The sequence below is a fragment of the Neophocaena asiaeorientalis genome, unplaced genomic scaffold (genome assembly GCF_003031525.2).
Source record: "Neophocaena asiaeorientalis asiaeorientalis breed wild unplaced genomic scaffold, Neophocaena_asiaeorientalis_V1.1 scaffold185, whole genome shotgun sequence".
NCBI classification, from domain to species: Eukaryota; Metazoa; Chordata; class Mammalia; order Artiodactyla; family Phocoenidae; genus Neophocaena; species Neophocaena asiaeorientalis.
In genome coordinates this window covers 2,493,630-2,511,607 of record NW_020171809.1, presented here as the reverse complement: position 1 = coordinate 2,511,607, position 17,978 = coordinate 2,493,630, and the positions used below count along the sequence as shown (strand labels likewise).

Genomic DNA, 17,978 nt, shown 5'->3' with positions numbered 1-17,978 from the left:
TCGTCATTCCCTGCAGAGCCGTGCGGAGTGTCCCAAGGACGTGCCCGGTGCGTGCGGCCCAGTTCCCTGTCGCTGGCCTCGGGTGGTTTCCAGCCTTGCGCAGTGACCGACCTTGTTTTGCTTCGTTTTTTACGTGTGCAGGTGTGTCCGTGGATGGACACCCAGAAACGAGGTTGCCGGGTTGCTGGGTAGACGCAACGTAACGTCGGCACCTCAGCTTCAAGGCGATGGCTGTGGGCTGCGCTGTTTGGTCTCCCGCCAGTACAGATGCAGGCGTGTCTGCTTCGCCACAGCCTTTCCAGCGGCTATTGTCACACATTTGGCCTTTTGTTACTCTGACAGGTGAGAAAGCGGATCTCGGTGAGGTTTAATTTGCACTTCTCTTTTTTCGAATGGCTTCGAGCATCTGGCCGTGTGTTTAAGGACTGTTTGCTTTCTGTGAACTGAGTCTTCTGATCAGCTGCCCTTGATTCTGGTGGACTCTTGGCCTTTTTCTTCCGATTTGTTTCTAGAAGCCCTTTGTGTCTTGCGTTGTAAATATTATTTTCCACTTCGCCTTTCACCCAAAGTGATGCTAAACAAATAACGATGCTAATCATCCTCTCAGGCGCAGCGGCCATCATGGCTCACGGGTCCAACCGCTCCGCGGCACGTGGGATCCTCCCGAACCGGCGCAGGAAGCCGTGTCCCCTGCATCGGCAGGCGGACTCTCAACCACGGCGCCACCAGGGAAGCCCCATCCTCATTTTGTAACCGACTTGACGGATGGTCCCTCTGGTGCCACTGCTCAGAGCGGTGTTGACCGCTGCTTTAAGGTACTTTTATCACGTTGAAAACACGTCCTATTCCCGGCTCACAAAGAGTGATCAACACGAATGGATGTTGAATCGTTCTTTTCTGTTAGGGAGAGTGTACCTGTTTCTCCTTTGGCCTGGTGATGTGATATTCTAGGTCACCTGATGTCAGAATATCCTTACAGTCATAGATCAGATCCTGCCTCATCAGGATGGATTATTCTTTTGCTCTTCCAATTAGTTGTGTTACGTAGTCATTATTCCAGGATTTCCTGTTGCCGGGGCTGCAGGGGCGCCCTCTGTTGTTCCGTTTACCCCAGCCCTCTGTGGTTCTCTGTCCCTGGGGTGCGGCCCCCCGGCACTCCTGCCCGCCCCGGGCTGCAGCTCCGGGCCCAGCACACTTCCCTGCCTGCAGTGCCCTGAAGCGGACAGTGCTTGTCGCTGCCCCACAGAGGGGGAGGGGGAGAAGGTTCCAGTAGGAGGTGTTGCCCCTCCAGTGGCTGCTGCTCCCTTTCCCAGGTCTACACCACGAGGGATACATGGTGAAAAGCTGTCCAGCGTCTTCTGGGAGGTTGTGGAGGACACCTGCAGGAGGGTGGCCCCGCTCCAGGCTTTCTCCCTTCTGGCTTGGGCTCTGCCCTCTTTTGGGTTCTGTGCCGGGTGCCTGTCCTGTGGCCTCAGCTCCCAGCTCAAGACAAGTCTCCGGCTTGTGCAGCCTTTTTCCCCAAGTGGAGCAGGACGTTCTCCTCTGCCGGTCCTGGGGGCTGGTTCCTGCGTCTTGCTCTGAACTGTAGACTCAAAGCCCCCGATGGACCTGAAAATCAAAGGTCGGGCCAGATAGTGACGCCGCAGTGTTTCAAAGCCCAAACAAGGTTCATCATCAACAGTAAGGGGCAGACGGGTCAGTACCTGAAGGCTGAGGGTGGCGTGCTGGCTGGGGGCACGTCTCACTGGCCGCCAGGATTACAGATGGGATGCGCCCCCCCATGACCCCTGGACCTTTCCCCCAGCCCCCCAACCAGGACTTGAGCCATGTCTCTCCTCCGCTGGCAGAGAAGAACAAAGGTGCCCCATGGGGGAGTGCAGGTCCCTCTCCCTGCCGGACCCCACCTCTCCGGGTGAATTCTGCCCTTGCCGAGGTGGTCTCCTCTTTCCCTTAAACCCCACAGGCAAAGGCAGACCTGGTGGGAAGGAGGCCAGTGGCCTGGGGAGAGCTCGGGACTTGGAGGCTGTGTGGCCTGGGTGTCCCCGCACACCATCTCTGAGCAGTAGATGCCTGGGGACGGGGTCGCCATGACCCCTCAGCATCAGGGGGCTTCTCAAGAGCGTTCCAGCTCACACAGGGTCTCCTGGGGGCTCCTCAGCCCCTTCATCCTTCAGGGCAGGTGGGCTGTGTCCCCATCTTGCTGGAGGGTCGCACATCTCCTTCCTGGCTCGAGGAGAGAATGTGCTGCAGACGCACAGTTAAGTCCGGGACTGTCCCCTCGTCCGTGTTTGGATCGCTGGCTACGAGCGTTTTCCTGTGAGAGACCTGACTGTGGTCTAAGCTGAGGTCTTAGGAGAGGCCTGCCCAGGCCTTGGCCTGAGGACACCCAGAGCTGGACACAAAAGGGGCAGCTTTGCCTCGGCCTGTGGCCACTGAGGGGACTCGGGCCTCCTGGCTGGTGGCACCGAGGAGCGATATGGTCCCAAAGCCGGGCATGGGGCCCCTTGGGGCTGAGGGCCCTGACAGTTCTGGGAGGCGCTGTCTTCATAAAGCACATGAAGCCCTCTGACCTGGGCAGTGAGGGGCCAGCCCGGCCCTCCCAGACTCCCAGCTTCCTGAGTGCAGACGTGTCCACCCTGCCCAGGGGACAGACAGATGGGGCTGGGTGGGCACAGGTCTCCCTGGGGCTCCAGCTGTTGTCCCGGTCGCGAGCCATGGGGCTCGTGGAGGGGCGGGACCAGGCAGGGCCGGCTGCCGGCTCCCCCCAGGACAGGAGGCCGACGGTGGGCAAGTGGAGGACAGCCCGACACGGGACTGCACTCCAGCCAGCACGGTGGGCTGCCCGGGTCCAGCTCTGCTGTGTGGACCCTTAGCTTCCTCTGCCCGGGGGGTGGAGGAGGGGTGCCCAGGAGTGTGGGCATGGGTGCGGCACAGGGAAGGGCCGGGGAAACGGCGAGTCTACGTTCCCGGGGGTTGCAGAGCATGGGCAGGGTGCAGGCCTCAGGGACGCAAACGGACCTTTCTCCCCGAAACCTGGAAATTGAACAGTAAAAATTCAAATCCCAGTGACGTTATTGAAGAAATGTAAGCTGATCACATACGATGAGGCTCTAGTAATTGTAACAGAGTGGAGCCGGTGTAGGAAAACATGAACCACTGAAATAGCACAGGACCCCCCTCCAGACACATAAGTCTAGGAATTCTGACTTCTGATAAATGTGGTTACTTCAACGCAGAAGTATTTCAGATTGGTGTCCAAATAAATGGCATTGGAACGTATGGTTTTCCATACGGCAAAACTATTACATACAAAAATAAATTCCAAGAAATTAAACAGTTCAAAACATATGAGAATACCGGAAGAAAATAATTGGAGAATATTTTATATTGATAATATGTATAAATGTTTATATAATTTATTGATATATTTATTATACTATTAATACATTTGGTATTTATGATAGTTCTGTTTTGTGAGAGGCAGTGTAATGTATCGGAACAAAGCACTTAGAAGAGAGGGTACTAAGTGCTAAACATATTTTAAGGTGAAGAAGAACTTCCTAAAAAAGACATTTTCAGAAATCTTAAGTGAAAAAAATTATATATACTTGGCTCTATAAGAAATAAAAATTTCTGTATAGCCAAGCAAAAGTGAAAAATGGTTCACTGGGAGAAATACTTGCAATGTCTGTAACAAAGAGTTAATATTCATAAGAGGCAAAGACTTTCTCATTAATAAGAAAAATACTTATGGCCCAATTGAATGATGGAAGGAAGTGACAAAACAGGCAGTCAATTCATGGAAGGAGCCAGAAACCAACGTTTGGCCTTATCATCAACAGATAAAGGGGCCGAGAGCTCGGGAGTCCAGGCTGGAGAGAGTGACTCGGGTTCAGACCCCAGCAGGTCAGGGTGCCCAGCCCTCAGCCAGAGGAGGGCTCCTTTGTTAGCTGGTGACTTCGGGCAAATGGCCTAAACTTTTGCCTCACTTGCCCATGTGTTTGATTGGGTTAATCCACATGGCACCGGCTTCATAGTTGTTGTCAGAGGATAAATGTTTCTGGTTATAGAGTACAAAGATCAATAATTGGCACGTAGTACGGGCTATATAAGTATTGACTAGTATTCACGTAATGTAACGTGAGCATCGCACTGGCACAAGTTTTCAGCTGGCAGGGGTTAGAAAGATTAATAATGCATGGTGTGGGGCTTCCCTGGTGGCGCAGTGGTTGAGAGTCCGCCTGCCAAGGCAGGGGACGCGGGTTCGTGCCCCGGTCCGGGAAGATCCCACATGCCGCGGAGCAGCTGGGCCCGTGAGCCATGGCCACTGAGCTTGCGCATCCGGAGCCTGTGCTCCGCAACGGGAGAGGCCACAACAGTGAGAGGCCCGCGGACCACAAAAAATAATAATAATAATAATGCATGGTGTGGTTGAGGATGTGGTGTGTAAGTCGGTCAGTATTTTTAGAGGGCGTTCTGGAAGTACTTCTCAAAATTAAAAACAGGAATATTTGGCTGACTGAAGAAAAAGCTGGAGCAGGGAGATGACCACTGTCTTCAGATAAAAGGTCCGGTGGGTGGAGGAACCTTCAAATAAAAGGTTCTCTGTGGCCCTAGCACTGATGTGTGGATGCGAAATATAGGGAGATGGCCTTGGCCCTGTGTAAGAAATAAGTCTCCATTCAGACGGAGCGGTCCGTAGGTGGTGTGGATAGCGAGCTCCCCGCCTCAGGAGGTGTGCGAGCAGAGGCTGGTTGGCCACTTCCCAGGGATGCCTTGGGGGGTTCGCTGGAGGCTCCCTCTGCTTCTTCAGGCCTTGCCCACCACAAGGAATGACCCATCCCACTAGCCCAGATCTCCACCCACCCTCCTCCCGGCTCTACCTGCTGACTCTGCCAGGTCAGCAGATGTGGTCTTCAGGAGCCCCTGCAGGCTGAGCCCGGCTGTGCTTCCTGCCCCCCTGATGGACCTGCAGCCTCCAATCCCCTCCGCTGCTCAAAGTTTGCCGGGAGAGGCCTCGCCTTGCCCTCCTCCAGCCAGGTGTGGATGTCATTGTTCTCTCCTGAATACAAACCGCCTTTCAGGAGGTTTCATCGTGGCCCCAGGAAACTGGGGGCAACGGGCAGGCAGCTTCAGGGGGATGTGCCTCTCACGACAGAGACCGATCGGGACAAGAGCATTTGCTAATTTTTGTTTCACTTTCAAGCAGCCTGAGACCCTTCCAGGGTGTTCCAGAGTTTTTCATTTAAACCCCAGGGAAAGCTGTCCTCTGCGATCGCGTGCCTGGCACTGGCTCTCTGGGTTGGCTGTAGCTGCCCTGCGGGTTTCCATGGCTTGGCACCTTGGTCAGGGCCTGGAATTCCCTCTGTCAGGGAAGCTCCTTCTGCTCTTTTGTTAGAGATACAGGGAAAAAGAAAGAGCCCTCCTGGCATGGAATTGTTTACAGAGATCTTTCCCTCCCACCTTCTCACGTGAGCCTCTCTGGGGCTGGGAGTCAGGCCTTAGCTACCCATTTTACAGATGAGAAAACCGAGGCTGTGTTAGCAAGTCTCAGGCCTCTGCCAGGTCTAAGCCCCAGGCATGTTGTCCAGCTGCCTTTGAGGTGAGCAAACCTGGGCTGAGTTGAAGAGCATGGAGGCCGGGTCCAGGGCTGCTGGCCTTTGGGCTGAGAACACATCGCTTGCCGGTCCCCGGGGTGGGTTCCTTGTTCTGTCATCTGGGTGAGCACACAGCTAAGAAAGGGCGAGTCAGTGATTTCTAAAAGCCCGTTTGTTGTTTTGGCTGGTGCCCCAGCAAGGACGCCTCCCCGCCCGAGTCTGTAGGATGACGGTCACCCCCTGCCCGTCTCAAACCGCACACCTGAGCCAAGACCTTGATACGTGGCCCATCAGCCCAAGGGCCACAGCCACTGGGCGCATTGGCAGGACCCACCAACCCACCGGGCGCAGCAGGTGCAGCACTTTGAGGGGCCCGGGAAAGCGTTGTAACTTTTTATAATAAAAAAAATTAACTTTTAGGTCAGAGTAAATGTTTGAATATATAATATTAATACATCTGCCTTTATAACAATGTGGTTGTAAAATAGAATTTTTCATATTTTTTGTGAAAGAAGGGCCACAAAGGCACAAGTGCCACGGACCATCGTGCAGCCTGAGCGCCGCCCGGCCGCTGGGGCTCACGCCCCGTCCTGTCCCCAGTGTGGCTGGACCCACCTCGAAGGTGACCTCATTCCTCACTTTACCCGGACACACCCAGGGAGTGGAGCAGAGCTGCATTCTTCCGATGGGTTTTCCATTTCCAGGGATTATGGTTCTGAAGGAAACCATCTTTGGGGCAGTTTCAGTACAAACACCGGGATGTATTTAAAAATAGAACTTGCAAATGGAAGCTCTTAAACCGTGGCTTTTAGGCAGGCATTAAGCTCGTTCGGATGGATGCAAAATCAGAACCTCATGTCAGCGCGTGGACGTGCCTCTTGCAGCCCGCAGTGCTGTGGAAGGAGGCTGTCCCCTTAGCAGTGGCTTCTGTGTCCCGCTGCCAGCACAGCCCCGCGGGCAGGGCTTGTGGACCAGCCTCCAGCCCTCCGCAAGCCTCTCTCCTATCGCCTGTAAAACTGCACACCCATCTCAGTATTTCCCCTATTTTTACAGCTGCCAGAACAACCATTTGTGGTTTTAAAATAAAACTCTTATTAGACTCCTTAGCAATGGAATGGAAAGGTCACAGTTTATAAAGAGAATTGTCTCTGGGGTGAGCATTCCCCTCGTTGTCCCCCCAGGAGGAGCCTTGCAGGGCCCTGCCTGAGGGGCACCTCCAGACCTCCAGGGCCACATGCCCCAGACACTGGCACCCCGAGGGCCAGAGCACAGGTCGAGGGGTGCACGGTGAGCGATTGTTAAACTTTCCAGAATTCTGCGAGCTGTTGTGTTAAAAAACAAAAGTAGTGGATACTGAAAACTCATCGCTTCTTAATTATTTTATCACTTTCTACTCTTAGCTCTGCCTTTGGGCCTATCTGTATGGTGGAATACTACTGTGTGTTGCATCTCTCCCTGAATCCAAATTCAGTTAAGTCCCTTTTGGCCAAGGTTGAAGTATTTACACCATGGAAACTGGCAACTTTGATAGAGTGAGAGTGATAATAAAGTATGCATATCTGTAGCCATTACATGGTGAATAGCACAAAAAACGAAGGCAATTCATTCCAGTGTTCAAAAACGATTATTCAGTTCAGCAAAGCCATCACTCGTGTCATTGCCAAACAACCGAAGTTCCTCTGCAGGAATTGTATTTCTTTTCTCTTACTTGTTAAAATAAATGAAAACGTTAACCGACATTCAGGTCAGAGCTACGTTTGTTTGTCAGTTACAGCCATAGGTTGACTATGAACACAAGAGTTCAGCAAAAATCCACAAAAACATTCTGTGAGAATCTATTATCGACCTCGTGGAATTTATAATATTGTATACCTTATTGTTTGTAAGTTGTGTGCTACACATATTTATACCACCAGTATTTTGAGAATATATTATTATGTATTGTCTCGTTGATATTTATAATTCCCTTCCCTCCGATCAGGGGAGGAGACGTCTTCCGTTTGGACCTCTGGTTCTGACTGGGGGCTGGAGGGCCTCCTGAAAGTTCTGAGTCCCCTTGATTTAGCAGGCTCTGGGGTACTGAGGTGCTTCCCGGGGTCTGGCACGGTCGGCTGGGGCTCCAGGATGAGAGGAGAGCCAGAGGACTTAGGGGGGCATTGAAGACAGAGCAGAACTGGCCTCATCGACTCCAGGGGTCCCGCCGGTGGCACCCCTCACCTGGGAAGGCAGAGGATGGAAGCGGGGGTCTCGTGTCCTTCTCTGACCACCCAGTGCCCTTCCATCCATACTGCTTGAGTGGCTGGATCAACACCCAGGGGACCAAAAGTTGGGTGCTGGGGGTTCCTTGTACTCCGCCCACACAGCTACTGTTACTTTTGTCCCAGTGACGTTCATTGTTTCGGTTTCCTGCTTGCTTAATTTTTGTTCGGTTAGAAAACAGCATCAGGAAGGAAATAAACATGACTCATAATCCCATCTTCCAAAGTTAACGATTTATATACGCTGGTTGCTGGTATCTGTTTTCCCATCTTTAAATTTCTTTTTTCTTTACAACCGCATCTGTTTTTTATGCATAGGCAACACGTACACATCAGCCACATATTCACACCGTTGAGACAACGTGGCTTATATTGTTACGCAACGTTGACTTCTTATCTTCAGGAAAGAATTTAGTGTATTTCCCCCTTGTCATTTTGTTCTCTTGACCGTCATTTTGATAGCTGAATACTGTTTCATTGAATGGAGGACTTATTTTGGTTCAGCTGCAAATATTTTCTCATTCCGTAATCATTTCTTCTTTGTCCTGTTGTCAGATACGTACTTCCCCCTCCCCCGTTTTTTATCTTTTTGTTCTTGGTTTCTGGTTTGATTGCATCACATGAGAGAATGGGACCAGCCACACCTTTGAGCTGAGTGGAGGCTGCACGTGGCCTGGCATGTAGTCAATTTCGTAAAACGCCATGTAACTTTTTTTCACAATTTATCACTTTATTGGGCTTAACAAACAACGTTTTGACATGTCATTATCCCCCCCTTTTATTCTTATTGTGGTAAAATACACATAACGTGAAATTCACTCTTAACCGTTTTTCCGTGTATTTTCCGCGGCATTAAGCACGTTTACCTTGTGCAACCGCCACCCCACCCATTGCCAGAACTTCTGCGTCTTCCCGAACGGAAACTCTGTCCCCATTAAACACTAACTCCCCATCCCTCCTCCTCCAGCCCTGGCGACACTCATTTTACTGTCTGTGTCGGGGAATCTGAATCTGACTCTTCCAGGGACCTCATATAAGTGGGGTCAGGCACTGTTTGTCGTTCTGCGACTGCTCCTTTCACTCAGCACGGTGTCTTCAAGGTCCATCCGTGTCGTAGCCCGTGTCAGCATTTCACTTCTTTTCAAGGCTGAATAACATTGCATGCTGCGGTTGGACCCCACTTGGGCTGCTTTCACCCCTTGGCTATTGTGAATAGTGCCGCTATGAGTGTGGGTGTGCAGATATCTATTTGCGTGCTTGCTTTCCATTTTCTTGGGATACATACCCAGAATTGGAATTGCTGGATCATACGGTATTTCTCTGTTTAATTGGTTGAGGAACCGCCATACTTGCCTACACTTGTTCTTCTCACGTTAGTTTGAGAAGAATCTGTACTTTCAAATTGTTGCATACGATGTTGTGTCTATATTTGCCCATTCTGTCAAGCTTATTTTGAGTGCGGAAATAACCCTGCAAACTCACTAAAGGTTGCCCAGAGGGTGAGTCAGTGGGAACCACTCTGCCCTCACCCGCTCTGCCTTCTTTTCATGGGGGGGCAGGCCGCACACCCAGTATCCCCGGTGTCCCAGGCCATGACATCACCATCTCTGGGGCTGTTGGCAGCCTTCTCGGGCCCCCTGTCTTTGTAAAAAATTGTACTCCGAGTGGGACTTAAACTAAACAGACTTCCTCTAGGAAACATACACAATCACACTGCTGTGGAAGTTGCTTTTATGGACATTTCCCTGAGAAATATTCCTCTCTGGAAAAATAAATTCACAGGATGTAATTAAAACCATTATATGTGTATGTTGGCCTGGGCGTTTCTTAAGTGCTTCACCAAATGGGCCACCAAATAAAGAAATGAAGGCCGGCTTTGTTCACATCTAGTAACAATGACCTTTATTAACTGTAACCTGGGATGTTCTTCTGTTACTTTATGGATTCAGAAGTAGCCTTTCATCGGGCCCTTGGGCAGGGGGTGCACCCTTGGTCCTGACCCCGGTGTGACCGACCACTGCAAGGAAAAGCAGAGGAGGTGGTGCTGTGTCACCTGGACAAAGGTGACCATCTCAGTGTCCACTGACAGTGGAATGGCATGTGTTTTCTGGCTTTCGACCTGTGAGAAAATAAGATAAATTCATGTTGTCTTCAAACATCATAAGTTCTGAGAAGGAAAGTGACCAAAGCGAGGCGCTTTAAGCAGCGTGGCTTAGAGGAGCTACTGTGCTGTGTTGGCTCCTTTGGTCACCTTCTGGCTCTCCTTTTTCCAGTTCTCTGCGGAACTCCTCCTTCACCCCAGTGCCCTGGTGGAGGACCCAGCCACGGGCTTGCACCGGCCTTTGTGTCGGCACGTGGCCCAGCAGGACAGTCAGAATACTCTTTGGGATGGACATGTGATGTGGGCTGAGAGGTTTCTCCTGCAGTTACTGAGCGAGGAGCTTGAAGGCCTGTGGTGATGCAACGCAGAAGAAACTGTCACAGTGGAAACTGCACACGGAGGAAAGCAAGTCTGGAGGTGGGTGAGACCTAGGGCCAGACTTTGAGCTCCTGGATCCAGCTGTGCCTGAAGGCCATCCCACCTTTGACATCCCATTCTGTAGATGACTTGGTAGGTGTGATGGTTCAATTTTATGGGTCATCTTGGCTAGGTTATTGGTCAAACACCTGTCTGGGTGCTTCTGTGAAGGTATTTTATAAATGGAATTAGCATCTACAATTCACTGACTTTACTTTAAAGAGATTACCCTGGATAATCTGGGTGGGCCTCAGCCAGTTGAAAGCCTTAAGAACAAAACCAGGTTTCCCTGAGAAAAAGGAATTCTGACTCAAGACTGCAGCATAGAAACCCTGTCTTGAGTTTCCAGCTTGCTCGGCTGCCCTACAAATTTTGGGCTCAAGATGACAACACCAGCTCTTGTCTGAGTTTCCAGGCTGCCAGCCTGGATTTCACACTTGCCAGCTTTCCCAATTACATGCACCAGCTCCTTGTTCCCTGGGCAGACCCTAAGGCAAGGATTTGTGTGCAAGTGATTTATTAAGGCAGTGGCTGCCTGGGGAGGGGGGCAGGGAGTGGCAGCAGGGGACATGGAAGAGTGGAAACAGGTGGAATCTGATTTCAGGCCTCAGCTGGATCCCGTGGGGGCCTCTGAAGTATGAATTACAGTCAGAGTTTGCCCTGCCTCCGGTAAGGGCTGTAACTCCCAGGTCCTTCTCTCTCTCACCTCTTGGCAGTGGTTCCAGGGCACCAAGAGCTTCTGCTACAACAGGCCAATAGATTCTTTCCTCCTTTACTGGTTTGAGTAGAGCCTCTCCTGACAAATCGTCAACTCACTGTGCTGTTCAGAGGGAAACTCTGAAACCGAGCAGGACCCTGTGGGGCTCCTGGGCACGGACGCCTTTCCATGTCCCCTGCTTCTTGTTTGTAGGGACAAGACTCCAGCCTCCATGACCTTCCCTGAGTTCTAAAGCACGGATTCAAACAGTTGCTAATCAGGGAAGGGAGGGGAGGCAGAGACAAGGGAGGAGCGGCCAGGAAGCAATAGAGCAGCCTTGGGCCAGGGTCCTGGTCCCTCCTCAAGGGACACACAGAACAATGTATTTGAGCTCTTTATAGAACTAAAACCCAACGAATGGAAGATGTCGGCATTCTTCATTCCCGAGAACATCACAGTTTGATAACCACATCAAGGGACCACCTGAGGCCAGATGAAAGGAGCGCAGGCCTCGCAACCCCGTCCTTATCAGCAACCCCGTCCTTGAACCATGGCTATAAACTCCTCACCAAATCCTCCTGGGTTGGGTCACACGCAGTTTCTGAGGGGCATGTAGCCCTCTGCCTGGCAAAGCAATAAAGCTGCTCTTTTCTAGTTCACCCAAAACTCCAAGATCTGATTCAGGACCGGTGCACAGAGGCCAAGCTTTTGGCAACAACCCCTCAGCTACAGACCACAGCAAAGGCTTTTGATTATCCAGGTGGCCAGACTCTGCCGGTCCACACAGCCTGTGGAGTCCTTGGAGGCTTGGAACAGGGGCTCCTGGGCCAGAGGAAGCTGATCATGGCCGACTGGCTGGCCAGGGTTCTGTCCCCAGAACATGAATCCAGAGACCCAGGGGGAGGTGGATGCCTGAACTGTTGGTCACCGAGGGTCAGGCTGGAGTTTCTGACTCAGTGAGACTGAGGGCTGCCAGGGGCAGAAGCTGAGAGACAGCCGGGCCGAGGAAGTCCATCTGCAGAGAGGGGATGGGCACACGCACAGGACAGGCAGGGAGAGAGACAGGGAGGGTGCTAAAGAGACAGAGAGAGGGAGAGAGAGGGACAGAGAAACACCAAGGTTCAGGGAAACAGTGAGAGACAAAGGCAGAGACAGAGAGAGATGGAGAGAAAGAGAGATTGTATTACTCAGCTGCAGCAAAATATATCCCATCTCACATCCTTTCTTTGGACGTGACATTGATGTTCCTCCACAGAGAGATGGGTGGGGTCCATGCTGGCACCCTGGACACGGGCGGACCTTTGTAACTTCTTGGACCAATAGAACGCAGCGAGAATGATGCTCACGGCTTCCCCCTCACTCGCTCCTTCTCTCCTCTTTGTCTCCCCTTCTCTCTGGATGCTCCCAGTGGAATCCGGCCACCACGTTGTGAGGAGCCCTAACCACGTGGGGAGGCCACATGCAGGTGTTCCTTCCGCAGCCCCAGCTAAGCCGCAGCCAACAGCCAGCATCGGCCTGTGTCCCTTCAGATGGCCCACCCCAGCTTCGGGGTCTCCCGGCTGAGACCTCAGTCATGAATCAGAACCAAGCCATTCCCGCCGTGCCCGGGCCAGGTTCCTGCCGCACAGCAACCATGCGGGATGACATACGACGACACCTGGTGATTATTGAAACCACTGCTTTGTCACCTGGCAACACAGAGAGACACACATGGCAGGTCAAGGAGGGAAACAGAGCAGAGAGGGTGCTGGGTCCCGTGCAGCCAGCCTTCCGAGCTCAGCTTGGCCTGACACCCTGGCCACCCTGTGTCCCCAGACCAAACCAAAGGCTCCTGGTACTTCAACCAGTTTCAGGGGACGCCTGGTCTGTGTTCGTTTTGCCTCCTGACTGTCTCTCACAGGGCACACTCTTAGCTCACAGGGATGCACAGGACTGTTCAGCGCCGGACGCGGGGGCAGCGGCCCCATGAAGGCCAGCGTCTTCTGTCCCCTCAGCCGGTGCGGGGACGGGGTTGCCCAGGTCTCTCTGGACTCCTGCGCCCTTTTCCCCTCGATTTCCCACACACGGAAGCCAGCGTGGCTCTGTCCAAACCTGGGTCTGATCACCACACTGCTTGGTAAAACCCTGTTGACCTCCTGTGACACAGCACAGGAACTGGCATCACCAGGTCCACAGGGTCTCCGCTCCCAGGCCCCAGAAGGGCCTTTGCCCAACTGTCCGGTGCCTTGGTTGCGATGCGTCCTCTCTCGTTGTGGTTAACTTCTCACCCTCCCTGACTCCTGCAGACGTCCTCTTGCTCCCCGGCCCCCTCCGTCCTTCATGGCCCTCGCTCTGCGGGTGATTTGTGATTCTGGTCCATGGCTGGTGTGAGTTTCCTGTGGCTGCCGTGACAAGTGGCACGCACACCGGGAGGCTTCACCTAACGGACATGTACTTGTGCTCAGTTTAGAGGGCAGAGGTCTGAAATCAGCGTGTCGGCAGAGCCACGCTCCCTCTGGAGGCTCTCGGGCAGGACCCTTTTCCAGCTTCTGGTGGCTCTTAGCTTGTGGCTGCATCCCTCCAGGCTCTGTCTGCTCACGTGGCCTTCTTGCTCTGTGTCTGAGTCTCAAATCTCCCTCTTCCTTTCAAACCCAAAGATCTGTCATTGGATTTAGGGTCACCCTAAATGCAGGATGTTGGAGATCGTTTACTTAATTACATCGGCAAAACCCCTTTTCCCAAATAACGTCCCATTCGTAGGTTTCAGGGGTTAGGAGGTGGACTTTTCTTTTTGGGGAACCACTATTCACCCCACCTACTGGACCACAGGCTCCATGGTAAATGTCCACTTTGGCTCACCCTGCACCAGGCTCAGTGCCCAGCCGAGGTGGCTGTCACTTCTGGCCGTCCGTTCAATGTCAAGTCCCGAGCGAGCTCTTGTGAGGGAATCTAAATATGTTTGTGAGCAGAAGCAGGTTTTGAGGAAGCTGCACCTCTGCCAGGAGAGATAAGACACCTCCTCCCGCAGCTGCAAGTCAAGGTGAGAGGAGATGGGGCCCAGGACCACGGGTGGAGGCTGGCAAGGAGCCCAGGCGCCCAGCTGGGTGGGTGGGGATGGGGGAGGCACCTGCTGAGCTGGGAGGCAGGTCCCCTGGCTGAGGGTGTGGACGGGCCTCCGGGTGTGTGCAGACGTTGGGTTCTAGGTGGGAGGTTGGAGTCTGCATTGTAAAGGGCCCCGGATGCCCGGAGAAGGAACGTTCCGGAGTTCTGGGGACCATTTAGGAGTTTGTGGGTCAGAGCGACAGAGCCTGAGTCACAGGGCACAGAATCAACCTGGTGGGGCCGTGGGGAGGGAGGGTGAGGCAGGGTGGTTGGGAGCAATCCTGCAGGGTGGGGAGGGTCCCAGCTCACTCCGGTTTGAAAACTGGGGTCCTGCGTTCTGGGAGCCCCTCAGCCTGGGGCAGACTGGGCTGGCCTGGGATGGGGGAGTCATTCTCCGAGAATCTGCCCCTTCTGCTCCCTGGGGACTCAGGTTCAGGCTTCTCCCACGTCTGGACCCCGCCCCCCACCCCCAGGGGCCAGCAGCGCAGTAGGTGCCGCTGGCCGCTGTTGGGTGGAGAACGGAGCAGGCCGTGGCACTGATGCCCGTTTTGTTCTGAGGCTCTCTCTGGACCGGGAAGCGAGTGCACTTCCTGAGGAATTTCGTGTCTTTACAGTAATCCTGCAGACAGAGGTCATCAGCCCCGTTTTACAGGAGACGGAGGCCCGGAGGAGCTGCGCCCTGAACTGGTTGCTGGGCAAAAGGACTTGGCCCCCGGCTCCTGGAGGACTCCAGGCTCCGCCCCCTTTCGGAGGGTCGGCACCTCGGCTCCGCGGCGGCGGGGACTCTGAAGGGCAGAGTCAGGGTCTGCAGAGCAGGGCCGGTCAGGTGTTTCCAGGGTAAAGCCGAGGGTGAGGGCTGCCCTCGCTCATGGTCTCCTGGGTAAACGTGAGGAGTGAGTGGCCCTGCTTCCTCCTTGGAGGCCAAGGGCAGGGGGGGAGGGGAGCAGCAAAGGAGATCTCCGAAAGGGGGTTGAGGCCCGAGGCCCTGAGAGCAGACGCTCCAAACACAGGCCCAGGGGCCCAGGGGCCCAGGATCAGGAGAGCTGCCCGTTTCCCACCCTGCGGGGTGGCCGTCTGCTGCCCCGCCCTGGGCTGGGCTCCGGGGGTCGAGCTGCCGACAGCACCAGCACCCCAAGCCCGGGGCAGGAGCCCTCCCCCCGCGCAGCTGGGGGCTCTGGCTTCTAGCTGCCCCAGCACCTGCAGCGTTTCCAGAGGAGGTCCTGGCTCCCTGTAGGGGGGGAGGGGACGAGGGGACGAGGGGCTGGTTAAGAGAGGAGTCCTTGCCCCTTCCCGGACCTCCTGAGCCAGAAAGCTATTGTTGGACATTTTTTTCTGTCAACAGCTGCTGTGGGGCAGGCCCGAGCTGTCAGATGGCAGCAGGAGGCGACAGGGGATTTTGGGGTAGGAGGAAGTGACGGGATGGGAAAATGCCAGGGTGCCCGTGGGACTTGGAGGGGTGCGGGGACAGCCCCCTACTCTGCCTGAAGGTGGCACTGGCCCTGTGCCTGTCCAGGGCTGGTGCTCCCAGAGCTGTGGCAGCACCAGGGCGTTCCTGTTGGGAGGGGGTCGGTCACGCGATCTGACGAATTCCATCTGTTCCATTCACTCACAGCCCTTTGTCAGTGGGTGTTTTGGGCTTAAAGGACCTGGAGGGAAGGTGAGACCTGAGGAGAGCGGCTGCCCGGCTGGACAGTCCTGGGTTTGAGTCCTGACTGGGCCACTGTATGTTGTGGGCACGGTACCAAGGCTCCCTGACCTCAGGGTCCTGAAAACAACAGGTCGAGCGTTAGTACTCCCTCCAGTACCCGCTGGTGTTGAGAGCACTGACCCATGCCCAGCGGGCAGTTAGGAGGAGGGGTGGGATGCCTCTGACCCAGTGGGGCCTCAGGTCTTTCTAGAGAACAGACGGGATCCCCAGGGCAATATCAGAGCCAGGCTGATCACCTGCATTAGGATCTCGGGGGTGGGGTGGCATCAGGCTTAATTTTTTTTTTTTTAAATAACTGTGGTTAAGATATACATAATAAACTTTACCATCTTAAGTGCACCGTTTTGTAGTGAGTACGTTAACTCTGTTGTGCAACCAGCGGAGCTCCAGAACTTCATCATCCTCTCGAACTGAAACTCCAGGCCCATTAAGCAACTTCCCGCTCCCCCTCCCCCAGCCCCTGGCACCACCATCTACTTTCTGTCTCTATGACTTTCACTTTAGGAAACTCATGAGTGGAATCAAACAGTATTGGCCTTTTGGTGACCGGCTTCTTCCACTCAGCTTGATGTCCTTAAAGGTTCACGCGTGCTGTAATATGTGTTAGAATTTCCTTCCCTTTTAAGGCTGAATGATATCCCACCGTATGGCGGGATATATATATCTACCCGTAGACAGATATATATATCTACCCGTATGGGTAGACTACACTGTTTACCCACCCATTCATCGCTGATGGACACTTGGGTGGTCCAGGCTTCTGAGTTTTTCAAGCTCCCAGGTGTTCCCGAGGTGCAGGTCTGGTGGAGGGCCAGTGGGCATGGCGAGCCCCTGGCTCCCTGGAGGGCACGTCACTCCTGGCTTTCCCGCCGGTGGTAGTCTCTGCTGTTATCAAGGCCAAACAGAGCTGCAGGAAGCTCCCTTCCCCCAACAGACACCCCTGCAGGGCCTGCTGCCCAGATGGTGCCACCCACTGAACTTGAGCACTCCTCCTGGGGATGCGAAGCCCCTCCGTGTGGCTCCGCCTACGCCAGGCCGGTCCTGTGATTACAACACAGGCCAGGCGGCGGGTCACACGCACGCTTGTTGCGGGGGAGGGGGGTCTCCAGCCTCACACGCATCGGTCCCCTGCTGGAGCTCCTTTTCTCCACCTGTAAAACTCGGAACCCGCTCTTCACCTGTCCTCAGTCCCCCCTCCCTGCCCGTCTGCTGGAGACCTCCTCCTTCTCCTGCAGAACCCTTCTCCCCACCCGTGGGGAGCGTGAAAGGAGCCTAAGGAATCCACGCTTACAAACCAAAACTCAGTACACATGGTCCGACGTTATTTTAATAAGCGAGTGGGCAAGAAAAGTTATTCCTTGGTTCACTAATTTATTCAATAAACGCTTTGTGTCAGGCACTGGGCTACAGTAATTTGATAGACAAGATCCCTGACTTCATGGAAGGAATTTCGGGGGGCATTCATCTAATACCACAGTAATATATGCCCAGCCGTGCCGTGCCTCTCCAACAGAATCTGTTGCAAGGAACAGAGCTGAAAGTCCCCCACCTTCACGTCCACGCTCTCCCGGGGCTGCTCCCAGCCCCCGGCTGAGCGCGCGGGGACACACTGGCGCTGAGCCATCGCTGCCCGGCGCAGGCCTCCTTCAGCCGGCACTCCCTGGGGACGCCCCATCAGCCCGGCTCGGGTGGGATTCAAACACCGGCGCGAACATCCCGCGGCCCCGCCCACACCCGGCAGAAGGCCTCGCCCTTTCCGTGGGGGCGGGGACGGGCCCGACCAACCAGAGTTCCCAGAACATGCAAATTAGCTCCGTCCCTCAGGTGAGCGTGTTTTCCCAGACTCCTCTGCTTCTTCTGTGGCGAAACACAGCCCCGGTGGGGCCCGACGGCGCGCGCCCCCGACAGCCCGCACCTCCGACAGCCCGCACCCCCGAGCACACGTCTCTGACAGTGCGCGCCCAGCGCCGGCGCTCGTTCGTCCTCACATCGGGAGCGAAGCGGGAGGTGGACGCCCTGGCACTCTGTAGAGGCTCCAGAAGCCCCTGAGGGAGGCACGCGCCCGCCGGAAGCCGCGCCCCCGACGCGGCCCACAGCCCGAGGCGCCGGAAGTGGTCGC

General features: G+C 54.4%; 1 long non-coding RNA gene across 1 annotated transcript; it reads right to left on the bottom strand.

Moving 5' to 3' along the window:
• Positions 1 to 9,744: 9,744 nt before the first annotated feature.
• LOC112409358 (uncharacterized) lies at positions 9,745 to 16,819 on the bottom strand. The gene is made up of 2 exons (XR_003005145.1): positions 16,582 to 16,819; positions 9,745 to 9,974 (listed from the first exon to the last, which is right to left on the bottom strand). It is a non-coding gene; the product is annotated as an uncharacterized LOC112409358 (long non-coding RNA).
• Positions 16,820 to 17,978: the final 1,159 nt, after the last annotated feature.